The sequence below is a fragment of the Canis lupus genome, chromosome 22, assembly GCF_048164855.1.
Source record: "Canis lupus baileyi chromosome 22, mCanLup2.hap1, whole genome shotgun sequence".
In the NCBI taxonomy this organism is placed as follows: Eukaryota; Metazoa; Chordata; class Mammalia; order Carnivora; family Canidae; genus Canis; species Canis lupus.
The window spans coordinates 32094287-32107973 of record NC_132859.1 but is presented as its reverse complement, the minus strand read 5'-3'; the positions used below and the strand labels follow the sequence as shown (position 1 = coordinate 32107973).

Sequence of the window (13687 nt, the reverse complement as noted above, 5' to 3'; positions counted from 1 at the left end):
CCTGCATGGAGCCTGCTTCTCCCTCTGCCTGTGTCTCTGCCTCTCTCTCTCTCTGTCTCTCATGAATGAATAAAAAAAAAAAAAAAAAGCAAACAGAACTGAGAAGGGAGGAGTGAGGAACACAGAGATGGTAGATGTACTTTCAGATACACATGGTTTGCAGTCACCTATAGCATGACATTCCAAAACTAAATGCAGTTTCCTGGTTTTATGTGTAACTCTGGCATCTTCCCAGCCTATTTACTTCCTTTGGTTCTAAACAGTATCTGACAAAGTGTAATGCACATAGCAAGAACTCAGTAAATATTTGTGGAGTGAATATTTCCGTTAAGGCTGAAAATTGAGAGTTGGCTACACATATTCCTTTCCTTTCGTAACAGGACTTTGATAGCTTAGAGAAGGGCTGAGCCATTCAAACAACATTGAGAATTCAGTTCAGGTTTGACGTGGTTAATTATCATCCTGTTTTCTCTGGCTTGGCCAGATATCATAACTACTTTCAAAGGTTCTGTACAGCTAGGATACAGCTAGAAGCCACTGACAGTCTTGGAAACTACTATTATCTAAACATTTTGCAGAGATGTATTTTTTATTCTCTGTTAGCAACTGAATTCTTGCTTTTATATTTAGTCTAATTGCCACTCAGAGCAGAATATTTTTAATTGGTGCATCCTTTCTACCTTGCCCACTTCTAAATATATGAATAAACATGTTTGCTGCTTAAAAAAAAAAGAGTAAGAGTTTCTTGAGAAGGTCATCATTGCACTAAGATTCTTCGATATCTTAGATATTGAATAATATTATAGGTATTAAATGATATAGCTATTAAATAAATGTGTATATTTATACACAATACTGACTGGATCATGAGGATATAATGTACAACATGGTGACTATAGTTAATAATTCTGTATTCCATATTTGAAAGTTGCTAAGAGGGTAGATATAAAAATTCTCATTGCAAGTAACATCTTACAGCTATGGTGATGGATGTTAACTAGACTTATTGTGATGATTTCCCATAAATATGAATATTGAATCATTATTTGTATACCTGAAACTATTATAATGTTATATGCCAGTTATACCTCAATAAGAAAATAATTTGACAAGGTTGAATATTCATATTGAATTACAGTATGAATATGCAAAAAAAAAATACTGAGCATTTGGGATAGCATTTGTTTCTGACGTTTAATGCAGGTGACCCAGACAGTACTGGCTCTTTTTGAGAAATTTATTGCTTAGGACTTGCCTTAAGTCAGGTTGGTTAGAATCAGAGCCTGGGATGGGGATTCTTGCTTGAATGATTTATTGGGGAAGTGTTCCCAGGAGAACAGGAGCACGGAAGCAGGAGAGAGTAAGGAAGGGAGCTAAGCACGGATGTGGTATCAGCTGGAGACTGGCTTCAGCCTGACCCCGTGGGGTGCTGACAGTATCACTACATGGCTCCTTTTCAAAGGTAAAAGGAGTTTGAAAGCTCAGTGAATTTTGTAGTCATTTTACTTGACTAATGAAAAATCATATGAAGGAGAAAAGATCCTGGAAGCTCAGGTAACAGCATTTCCTGTCCCTAAAAGAATTTCTGTTCTTCATGCATTTTCTTTGGTTAAATTAATCCAGAAATAATGTTTTTAACCTCTCATGCTTTACCTTTTTTTTTTTTTTAACAAAGAAATTGATGAATGTGGAAGAATTGACTAAAGATTATTGCTTGAAATACTATTCTGGAAAGAAATTGTAGAAATTAATAGCACTTATGATGTGTACATAGATAGATATGGCAATTTTGAATTTGTTAATTCAATCTTTTAGTTCATATTTAAAAAATAAGACTTTCAAATTTAAAAATAATCCTTGGTTTAATTGTTATGTAAAGGACGACAAGTAGCAGCTCACAAGATGCATATAGAGAAAATTTTTGCCAACATCAGTAAGACAAATATTATTAAGTGTCTAATTAGGAAATTCTACCACCCTGAGTAGACTAAGTGTTACATGAAACTTCTTACTTGAATACAGTTGGTGACGATTATTTCAGTATGTGTGTGGAAGGAGAGATGTTAGCGAGAATGAGATAGGATTGTAAGAACGATGGTGAAGATTTGGTAGATTTTTCTAAAGCTAAATACAGAGTATGTATATATACATATTCTATATATATTCTCTCTATATATATTTTACATATATATAGTAAATGTATAGCTAAACAGAGAATATATATATTCTATGGGAATATATATTTCCCCATAGAATGTCATTTCATATCCATTTCACTGTTAGCACCAAAATGGAAATAGCATTTGCTACCTAAATTGGGTTAAGAGAGAAATAGATTAAAATTCATACAACATTTTGCATATGATAATGTGATGAAATTTGTCAAAATTACTCATTGTCTCTTCCCTTCTTACTCCTTTCTACTTTGTAAAAATGGGTCAATAATTTATACTATCTCAGGGCACCTGGGTGGCTTAGTGGTTGAACATCTGCTTTTGCCTCACGTTGTGATTCCGGGGTCCTGGGATCGAGTTCCGCATCAGGCTTCCCCTTTGCCTATGTCTCTGCCTCTCTCTGTGTGTCTTTCATGAGTAAATAAATAAAACCTTAAAAAATATACTGTCTCTAAAGGTGTTATTTATTGCTTTTTAAAGACTTCTCATTCTTTCACTGATTATTTTTTATTCTATAATTCTTTTTTATAATTAAATTAAATTTATTTAAGTAAAGTACCCCCAAAGTAGAGGTCCAACTCAACCTGAGATCAAGAGTCATATGTTCTACCAACTGAGCCAGTCAGGTGCCCCCTATGATTCTTTTTTGATACATGTGCACAAAAAGGTATGAGAGAATTATAATAAACAAGCAAACAAAAGATCATGAAGTATGTGTACTATGATCTAAAATACTGTGTACTCATAGAAAAAGACATATGGGCCTATATCTGGACCCAGATACTTTCCCTGTGAGCACTACAAAAACAACCACAAGGATGGGGAAGAAGGAAATTGGGAGACTTTGAAGGTCAGTTGGCTGTATAAAATGTGTATAAAATGTGTATAAATGTGTATAAGTCCCAGCATAAAAGTAATTTAGTAAAGGTCAGAAAGATGTTGGGGTTTTTTATGAGTTATCAGAATGATGTGAGACAACATTGGGGAATTAGCAAAGTGCCAGAATCGAAAGGGAGTGTCAATAGGAAAGCTAGAAGCCTAGGGCCTGAAGGAGACTCAGGTAGGAAAGAGTTCAGAAACTTCGAAGGGGACAGAGTTTGAGCCAGGTTCAGGATAAACCCCTGTTGCCACTGCACAACATCCTATAATTTACAACCTAACCTTAATCCTTGTTGCTGTTTTTTTTTTTTTTTTTTTTAAGATTTTATTTATTTATTCGTGAGAGACACACAGAGAAAAGCAGAGACATAGGTAGAGGGAGGAGCAGGCTCCCCGCCCAGACCCCGATGGGGGACTCCATCCCAGGAACCCTGGATCACAACCTAAGTCTAAGGCAGATGCTCAACCACTGAGCCACCCAGGTGCCCCGAGGGACAGAGAGAGAGAGAGGGAGAGAGAGAGAGAGAGAGAGAGAGAATCTTTAGCAGGCTCCATACTCAGCACAGAGTCCTGCATGGGGTTTCATCTCACAACCCTGAGATCATGACCTGTGCCAAAATCAAGAGTCAGATACTTAACCGACTAAGCCACCCATGTGCTGCCTTGTTGCTTGCATGATAAATAACAATCCTTTCCCAGAACTGGAGTCTTGACTCGGTTTAGTGCCCTGGGCCCTCACTAAGACCAGTCCTTCCAGAAGGATTCCTTTGCATGTCACATAGGCCCGCTCAGGGCTGGCCTTTCTCTCTGGTCCTGACTTCATCGAGAGATCCTTTGTATCCCTCCCTTACTCTTCACTGCTACTGCCTGGGAAAGTCATCAGAATTTTTTGTTCTGAGACTAAAAAAAGGGCACTGTCATGCAATGTTGCCTCCTTGAGGACATCCAAGGGTTTCTGAAGACCTAAAGATTGGTGGCAGGACCTTGAAGGGGCACAGTGAAGAGAAGGCAGTCTCAGTACCAGTGGGCCTCCAGACCCTAACAAGACTGATGTAGGGGCGGGTCTTCCCAGCAGACAGTGGACCCCAAAAGTGGTTTCCAGGTGTGAGTACATTCCCAGGGTAGTGTAAGAGATGATTCCCTGGGAGGTGGGCAAAAAATGTCAGAGTTCCTGGGTTTTTTTCCCCTTATCTAACATTAAGCCTTAGTAATATTGAATATGCATGTGGACATTGGTACCTTTTATGATTGTGAGATGGTGCATATTATGGTCTTTGAGGCATCTTAAGGCAAAGATGGGCGCTCCACTATGTGTGGTGTGTGGTGTGCAGTGGGTGGGGTTGACCTTGGCATCTTCACTTACTTGAATGTTACTAAGTGCTGTGATTGATGTGTTCTGGGCTACTTGTGCCATATTAATTGTGTTTATAAATATTTCTATCTACTCAAACTAACCCTTGCAAAATGAACAAGAGGGTTAAGCAGATTCCTACAAAGAGACTGAAGACTAAACTAAATGTAAGTATAAGCAAACAACAAGAAAGCAACAGAGCTGGTGTCACTTTTATTCCTAGATAGACTCATCAGTCACTGAAGAGGTAAAAATGATGTTGGTCCCACTAGATCTGACAAAGTTAGCCAGAGTAAATTGTCGTTAGCACAATGACTTTATGATGTAGATCTACATTGATTTTCATAATGATGGTCCTTACCTTTTGTGAATATGGAGCACTAAGATATCAGTGTATGTGTTTTTTTTTTTTAATTTTTATTTATTTACTTATGATAGTCACAGAGAGAGAGAGAGGCAGAGACACAGGCAGAGGGAGAAGCAGGCTCCATGCACCGGGAGCCTGATATGGGATTCGATCCCGGGTCTCCAGGATCGCGCCCTGGGCCAAAGGAAGGCGCCAAACCGCTGCGCCACCCAGGGATCCCTCAGTGTATGTGTTTTTAAGCACAGGATGAACTTGGTAGAACAAAGGAGGAACAGGACAATAAGGAGTTGGCTTTATTTTTCTCTAAACATCATTCTTAATCATGATTGTCTTAGTCCATTCAGGCTATTATAACAAAATACCATAATGAGTGGCTTATAAAAAACCAGAAATTTCTTTTTCACAGTTCTGGAGGCTGGGAAATCTGAGATCATGGTGCCTGCATGTTTGCATTGGCTCCTAAGGGCCCTCTTCCTGGTTCATAGCTGGCACCTTCCCATCAGGTGAAAGGGTCTAGGGGAGCTCTCTGCGGTTTCTTTAATAAGAGCATTAACTCCGTTCATGAGAGCTCCAGCCTCATGATCTAATCACCTCACATAGACCCCACCTCCTAATAATTCACATTGGATATTAAAATTTTAACATATGAATTTTGAGGTGGCCACATTCAAAACATAGCAATGATATCCCCCACCCCACCCCATTGTTGAACAAGTTATTGGATTAATATTATTTTAGTCACTTGCAGCTATGTAAAAAGCCTCATGTAGGTAAATATAAGCCATCTTCAGGTGTTAGAGGATTCAACTCAGCCTAACACTGAAACAGCACTCTCACACCCAGGGGACTTACAGTGTCAGAGGTGTCTCAACCTTTCTCAGGTAGATGAAGAGAAGCAAGAGCCTTTTGTCACTGGTGCCACTATTGTTCTATCTTGATTAACACTGTCTGGCTCTTCCATGGGACATTTGTGTGTTGTTTGGAATGTCCTCCCGTGGGAAGTGATGTGGGTGATACATTCTACTACCGACTCCTGGGTCCAGCCCCTTCAGCTCTTACCTTCGGCAGTCTACCCTACAGACTCTAACTCCTCACCCTTGTCCTCATGGGTTGTTTTCTTGGGAAGGCCCCATCAAGACAGTTTGGACATGCATCTATGTGCCCATGGGAACCACCTACATTCTCGCCACCCAAAAGAGAGCATTCAGGTCTGCTCTCCTCTTGCCTTTGATGGCTGAAGGCTCTACCTACCCTCCTGCTCTCTGTTGTCACTAGCTGGTAAATAGATCCCAATCTCCATGTTCACCCTTGCCTTCATTCAATCAGTCCCCAAGTTATTCTGATTTTACCTCTTAAATATTTCTCAAATGGATTTTTTCCCTCTCTTTTCTTACTGCCATTTTTTGAGTTCGATCTTTCATCTATTTTTCTTTCTAACTTATCTTGTCCTCTTGAAACCTACCCTCCATGTAACTGCTGGAATGATTATCAAAAATGAAAATTGAATCCCATCACTATTCTGCATAATGAACGTTGATGTTTCTCCTTGGGCATTGCCTACAGGATCAGTCCCAAGTTTAACTTGGCCTAAAAGCTTCTCCATGATCTGATTCCTGGTCACCATAAACACATGCCAAGGTACATCCTGGCTGCCTTGATTTTTACTATCCTTCCATTGGAAATGTTTTCTAGCCATCATGCTGTCCTCCCCACAGCTAACTCATTCGTTAAGACTCAGCTCATTTTAGTCTCCTCCAGGGGCCTTCCCCTGAGACCTCACCTCCACCTACACTCCCATTGGCCCTGAGCTGGGTTAGGAGCCCCTCCTCATCCCTCTTTAGGCTCTTTTTGTCACTGTTGGTTCTATTACTGCACTTACAGTGTATGTTCCAGTATGTATGTGTCCATTAGACTGAGCATCTGGGAGGAAGAACAGGGTCTTTTTGATTTGACTTTCCTTGTGCTGGCACATGATAGGCACTAAAATATTTGCTGAAGGAATAAGTGAAGAAATGGAAGAATAAAATAAGGCTTTAAGATAACAGAGGGCAGGAGATGAGGTTGGAAAAGATGATTTGACTCCTTCTTTCCCCTTTATTGTTTCTGCTGCAATTCTGAGTCACCACCAAGTGGGCTTTCTCAACAGCAGTGGGGAAGCCATCTGTGCTCCCACCACCTGTCTGCATGTCTTTTTTTCCCACTTAAGAAAATACATGGCCAGAGTAGAGATGATCATTCCTTTGACTTGTAGCACAAAGATTTCTTGCCTAAGAGGATTGTGACAGTTTGCCTGGTTTTAGGAAACAAAACAAACAACGGAACTGGTGCCTGTGGGTTTTCTCATTGGATTCCAGACGTGTGGTGGGTGTGAGTAATCATAGAGAGGTATTTCTGAAATGCTTCTAGGTTTCCAAGGTTGTCTGATAGTCCCAATTCTTACAAAGCATTTTCAGACTTTTCATGACTGCAGTTGCCAATGGGAAGGTAGACTAGGAATAGGCAGGATGATAGGCAGCCATGAGAATCTGGGACCAGGATGGCTGGAAGACCTAGAAACAGTATTCAAGAAGCTGCCATTTGATGAGGCTCCTAAATAGCAGGGTTGGGGAGGTAGAGAAAGGCAGGAACATGGTGGGCCCTATGGCACATTTTGCCTCTGTCTGTATTTACCTAGTGTCTAGCACTGAATCTGGGAAATAGCAGACATCTGCTAAGGGAGAAGGTGACACAGGACTTAGCAATGTCTAGGATTATTTCAAAAAAACAAATAAACTTGTCTTAAACCATGGCAGACACTGAAAATAACTTAGTCTTGCAAAAGTATGGACTTTCTAAATTAAGAGAAATGGTTTTGGCCTTCAGTTCTTGCATATGCCTAAGATCATTGTTATATAAGCAGTAAGATCTTTCCTGTAAAACTCTGAAGAAACACCAATATGCTTTTGCAGCCTGCTCAGTATCCATCTCCCCTTTTTCTGATAAAAGAGCCCCACCTTTTCTTTTGGGGAATTATCCTTCTCTGTAGTTAATCCATGTGAGATCTGTCCTCTTGTTTTCAGAAATGGACATGTCTAAGACCCGAGACTAGGCAATAAAAGGATAGCAACTCCTGGCCACAGTGATGTGTCTAGGGGAGAGGACAAAAGTCAGGCCTTGAAGATACAGGCTTGGCTCTTATCTTGGAATGATTGTCAAAAAAAGCTGGCTTTCTTTCTTTTCTTTCTTTTTTCCTTTCTTTCTTCATTAGAGAGAGGAAATCTTAAGCATTTTGGACTAAGCATGGAGCCTGACATGGGGCTTGATCTCATAATCCTGAGTTCATCACCTGAGCCAAAATCAAGAGTTGGATGCTTAACCGACTAAGCCACCCAGGTGCCCCAAAGAGGTTGCTATGAGAAAATGTAAGCCTAGAAATGCTGGAAGCCGTGTTTGGGAAAAGCCTACCTGGAAATTATGCCAAGTCAGAGGAAAGCAGAGCATAATGATGGAGAAAATCAGATTCCTGATAACATTGTATGTATGCCTAGATCAAGCCAGACCTGTAACTAACTTAACCCTGGATTTGTTATATTCCAAAAGTCAATAAATTTCTTTTGTTTAATTAAGTCAGTTTTAATGGATTTTCTGTTATTGTCTATCCCCAAATTTCTCACATTCTAAGACCCTGGAATTCTGCTAGGAGTGGATGGAGTCTTACCTACTGCTGTCTAGGAGATACTTCTTGTATATGCCCTCTGGTTCACACAGGAACATGACAGAGGCTCACACTATGGAAAATGACAGGAGTTATTAGGACAGAAGCTCATCCCACCTACTCTTTTTCTTAGGTAGATATGTAAGGTAAAGAAATATTGACTTGAGACATGATATGTATTTTTAAGGTTACTATGACATTTTGAATACTTTCAAAAGAGAAAATAATTTTCCACTTTTCCCTCACCCTCCATTTCTTCTTCTTCTTTTTCTTCTTCTTCTTTTTAAAGATTTTATTTATTTATTCATGAGAGACAGAGAGAGAGAGAGAGGCCGAGACATAGGCAGAGGGAGAAGCAGGCTTCCTGCAGGGTGCCTGATGTGGGACTTGATCCCAGGACCCAGGATCATGACTTGAACCAAAGGCAGATGTTCAACCACTGAGCCACCCAGGGGCCCCTCTATTTTTTTTTTCTAAGGACAGTGATAAGAAAAGCTCTTCTACTTTGAATCTTGAGTTTTCTGTTTGTCCTTGCTTCCTATCCCTCTTTCCCACAGCCCTCCTGCCAGTCTCCCAATGTGGTGCCTGGGACAGCCTTGCCACAGGGCCCATACCAATGCCAATAGCTCCAATTCAGAAATAGTTCTGACATCATTGTTCTAACTTTACCTTCTCTCTCTCTCTTTTTTTTTTCCTCTCTCTTTCTTATTTGCATTGGACTCAGTTCTGTATTTATTCCACAAATATTTATTGGCACCTACTATATGATAAGCACAGTTTTGGGCATTTCAGATATATCAGTGAACAAAACTGTTCTCACAGAGCTTGCATATTATAGTGTGTGCATGTGTGTGTAGACAATGAATAATAAATATTACAAGCAGGTAAATTATATAGTCATAAAAGGGTCCTGAGGAAAAAAGATGAAAAAGCAGAAAAAAAGAGAGTAAGGGGTTCAGGTTTCCTGGGAGTGAGAATGGTTGCAGCATTCCATAGATCATACTGAGAAGGTAAAATGTGAGTAGAGACCTGGAGGGAGGGAGTTAGCTGTTAGATTTGGGGGAGAAGCTTCCAAGGAAAGAGAAAAGCCCATACCAAGTCCCTCTGCAACAGTGTGCCTGGCAGTGTTCATGGAATGGCCAAGGTCTCTGTTGCTAGGGTGGAGACAGAAGAAGTGAGAGTGGTAGGAGGTAAGGCAAGGTGAGCAGTGGAAGGGGAAGGTAATGGGATCAGTATCATGGGGGACTTGGGCTTTTACTCTGAATAAGATGAGGACTTATTGGAGGGTTTCAATAGAAAGGGACATGATCTGACTGATTTTAAAGCAATTACTCTGGCTACAGAGTTGAAAATGAGCTTCAGAGGAGCAAGAGTGGAGCACTGAGTATGTAATCAATGCCAGGGATGATGGTCAGGGCAGGAGAGGTGTTGAGAGTGGCTGGGTTTGTTCTAAAGACCAAGCCATGAGTACTTGCTGACAGATCTGATGGGGGAGCTTGTGAGAAGAACAGAGGAAGGTATTCGCCTTGAGCCTTTGCAAGGATAGAATTATCATCAGCTGGGAAGGGGAAACTGAACCCCTTCAGTTTTGTGGGGATAGTAACAGTTCAATGTAGGACAACTGAGGAGGAAATTAGAGATGCTGGGTAGGCAGCTGAGTACTGGGTTTCAGGAGGTAGGTCTGGCACAGAAAGATAAACTCGGGAATTTTTACCATTGAGATGATACTTAGAACCTCATTGTGAACTGTAGGTCCTTCATGTTTAGCCTCCCATTACCTGCCTGATCTGACTTGCAGTGAGAGTTGAGAGCATGACACATTGAGAAAAATATATAGGTTTTGGAGTAGGACAGATCTAGATCAGGATACTAGTGCTGCTTGGGCAAGCTCCTTATCTCTCTCAGTTACAATTTACTTACCTGAAAAATTGAATGATAACATCTATTTTTAGGATAGTTGAGACCCACGAAATTAAATTATGCCTGTGAAACTCCTGGCACATGATAGGTACTCAAGAATTAAGTTCCTACCCACCATTTTTTTCTTTTAAAAATCTAGTATGGATGCTTACTGGTGATTGCAGCCCTGTTCTTACTTTCTTGGACCAGCTGTACCCAAAGTGGGGTCACTGAATAGTAGTAGCATCAGCATTACTTGGGAGCTTGGTAGAAAAGCAAATTCTCAAGCCCCATCATCCCAGCCTACTGAAACAAAGTTCTGGGGTGGGACCCAGCAATCTGTGTTTGAACAAGCCTTCCAGGTGATTCTGGTAAAGTCTGGAATTTCAGAACCACAGCTTTAGTGTCCATTTACAAGCTTCTATGTGAGTACACCTGTCTTTGCATGGCCCTGCATCACTGCTGTTGGGAACACTTATATTTACCAAATTAAATGGCTTTACTATACCTTTCTATTGCTCCTTTAGCTCTGATCTCTCAGCTGAGTCCAAACTTACACCTCCAATTTTCTCTACATTAAATAAAGCTGTTCTGGGAGACACTCAAACTCAAGGGGCAAGATATCCTGTCCCTTCAAAAGAAAAAAGGATTCAAAACCAAGAACTCCCTGTAAGATAAAGAACTCCAACTTCCCTCTCTTTTCCTAGGTTCCTTATTTTAATACTAGGGAAATGCTTACCGCCTCTGCTATGTTGCACGTATCATTTCACTGACTTCTCCCTAAAACTCCATAAAGTAGGACTAATGTGAAGTCCCACTTAGCTGACAAGGAAATTGAGGATTAAGGAAATTAAATAGCTGACTCAGGAGTACACAGGTGGTGCCAGTCAGGGGCACCAGAGGGAGACTATGAGGCTGGAGGGGAAAGAAGGGACTTGTTCTCTCCTGCTCTGCTTGGAATCACATTCTATGATTTGTGGTTGCAACAGAGCTTTTCCTTCATGCAGAATGAGAGTGGGCTTTCTTGAGCAGGGGTGTGTGTGTGTCTATGCCCTTGCACGCATGCATTTTCCCCAGGTTCAACTGAATTAAGCAATCTCGTTACAAGGGGACTGGGTACCAGTGAAGCAACTTTCATTCCTCTCTTCAGGGTCTTTTTAAAAAATTTATTCATGAGATACACACACACACACACACACACACAGAGAGAGAGAGAGAGAGGGAGGGAAGGAGAGAGAGAGGGGGAAAAGCAGACTCCCTGAAAGGAGCGCGGGATCACTCCCTGACCAAAGGCAGACGCTCAACCACTGAGCCACCCAGGCGCCCCTCTCTCCAGGGTCTTACCATAGACCTCTTCTCTCCTGCGCTGGAGGAAACTAGGTCACTTTTGTTTCCATGGAGCCATCAATGGAGCTTCATAAATAGGTAGTCTGCCACTTTATGTTATTGTTAGTTTGTTTCTATACAGTTGACTTTTGGGAAATGGAAATGAAGATCTGTTTTCTCATTACTTGGGAAAATGAGAGTTTATTTTTTGATTCCAACTCTTTAAATATATAAAACAAAATTATTTAAGAAATGAGTAGGAGTTTTTGTAAGGAGGGTTATGTGATAGAATATATTCAGAGATATGTAGGAGAGGCTAAGTGTAGCCAAAAAAAAAAAAAAAAAAAAGCTGTAGTGAATAATAAGAACATCTGGAGTGTAGACTTTGGTAATTTTGGTATTATCATTTGCATTTTAAATGGGTGAGCAATAAAACAGCAGCTATTCATATATCTCTCTACTCAGCCTGACTTAAAGTGCACAGTTATGATTTCACCCTGGAAGCTGATAAAGTTTTCAAGGCATCATATTGTCCACTTCTCTGCTCCTGAGAAACATCGTGTTAAAACGAAATAGAAACTTTGTGAGGCCAATAGTACAGAAAAGCAGCCTATAAAGTTCTGGGACTAAAGAACTCATGTTTGAGTCTTTTTACCTCCACAAAGTTGAGATCTTTGTTGCCTGCCATAGTGGGTCGGGTTCTGTACACTGATGAGAACAGAACAGACTAGGCATTTGGAGATGGTTGATTTTCCATCTTAGTTGTCAGATTATACTTATTCCTTTCTTACTGCTGCATTAAAAGCTTATTTTTTGGAAAGTAGATGCCCCAAGAGAATATTATCTAACCCTAATTACTCATTTGAGAGATTAGAGTAAGAGAGTGTTTCTTAAACTAGGAGGGGATTTTCACTTTGAGGGCAAGAAGGTTTTCCCTTCTTATCCTTAGTCATAGGTTGTGCTGTTCCTGACACATCCTTCCTCTCCAGTCTGCTTCCTGACTCATGAAAAAATACCAGAGAATATACTCCATTATTTAAAACATGTTCTTCATGCATTTACTTAAGGACTGGTATCTTCTGTTAATAAAAACATTTAGGACTGTAGTTGTCCAGTGCAGGTTCTGCTTATGGAGTATTTTTAGGAGATCTGTAGGTACAAAATGATGGTAAAAAGCCTGTTGGCTTTTGCTTGTGGTGAAGGAGATTAGCTTCACAGATAACCTCAGCAGATGAGCTTCACAGCCCAAAGCCACGTGAGAGGGTATTTCCTGGGCAGAGTTCCCCAAACCATATGGCCCCTTGGGAATATTGTTACTTATGTTGCCAAGAGTTTGTTTATTCTCTTTCCCTTTCTTACCTACTTACCAAATGTACTTTACTTCTTTTCTGTGTGTTCCCACATCAGCTTAATGCCCCCTTGAAGATTTGCAAGATTTGGAAGGTCTTTTCCTATCCTTGGATTTCATTTTGTTTTAAAATTATGGGTACATTATCTTTAAAATCTTCATCAGCTCCGAAAGTCTGTAGTTTCTTTTCTAGGACTTTATGTTTTAGTGCATTTGACTCTGGTCTTAATTTTAAAGCTAATCTTGGTATTTAGCTCTCATTTGAGATAAATGTCACAAGCAGAGAAGGGAAGAAATAGTATCTTGGTGTCTTAAGTACAGGAATTAGAAGCTCATGAATTACAGTGAATCTTATGTGGTGATACTTACCTTTGTTTCATTTTGCCTCAGATGACTCCTGTATAAAAGGCAGATAAGAGGGGTGCCTGGGTGCTTAGTCAGCTAAGCATCTGCCTTTGGCTCAGGTCATGATCCCAGGGTCCTGGGATTGAGCCTGGCATTGGGCTCCCTGCTTGAAAGCCTGCTTCTCCCTCTCCTCCCCACTCATGCTGTCTTCATTGCTGTCTTATCAAACACTCAAATAAATAAATAAATAAATAAATAAATAAATAAATAAATTTTTTTATAAAAATCTTTTTTAAAATAGGGG

General features: G+C 40.4%; 1 protein-coding gene and 1 long non-coding RNA gene across 7 annotated transcripts in view; one reads left to right on the top strand and one right to left on the bottom strand.

Annotated features, from left to right (window-relative positions):
* Nucleotides 1-13687, bottom strand: part of UBE2E2 (ubiquitin conjugating enzyme E2 E2) — a 471670-nt gene that overhangs the window by 395479 nt on the left and 62504 nt on the right. The window contains exon 1 of one of the 4 annotated variants that reach the window (XM_072792954.1): nucleotides 8469-8486. The exons of the other annotated variants lie outside the window; for them this stretch is intronic. The gene's annotated coding sequence lies outside the window, so the exon portion shown is untranslated. Of the gene's footprint in view, nucleotides 1-8468; nucleotides 8487-13687 lie in introns of those variants that run through there. 4 annotated transcript variants of the gene reach the window in all.
* LOC140614114 (uncharacterized) overlaps nucleotides 1-13687 on the top strand; it is a 79123-nt gene that overhangs the window by 26095 nt on the left and 39341 nt on the right. The window contains exon 3 of one of the 3 annotated variants that reach the window (XR_012015010.1): nucleotides 8019-8376. The exons of the other annotated variants lie outside the window; for them this stretch is intronic. This is a non-coding gene — a long non-coding RNA (uncharacterized lncRNA). Of the gene's footprint in view, nucleotides 1-8018; nucleotides 8377-13687 lie in introns of those variants that run through there. 3 annotated transcript variants of the gene reach the window in all.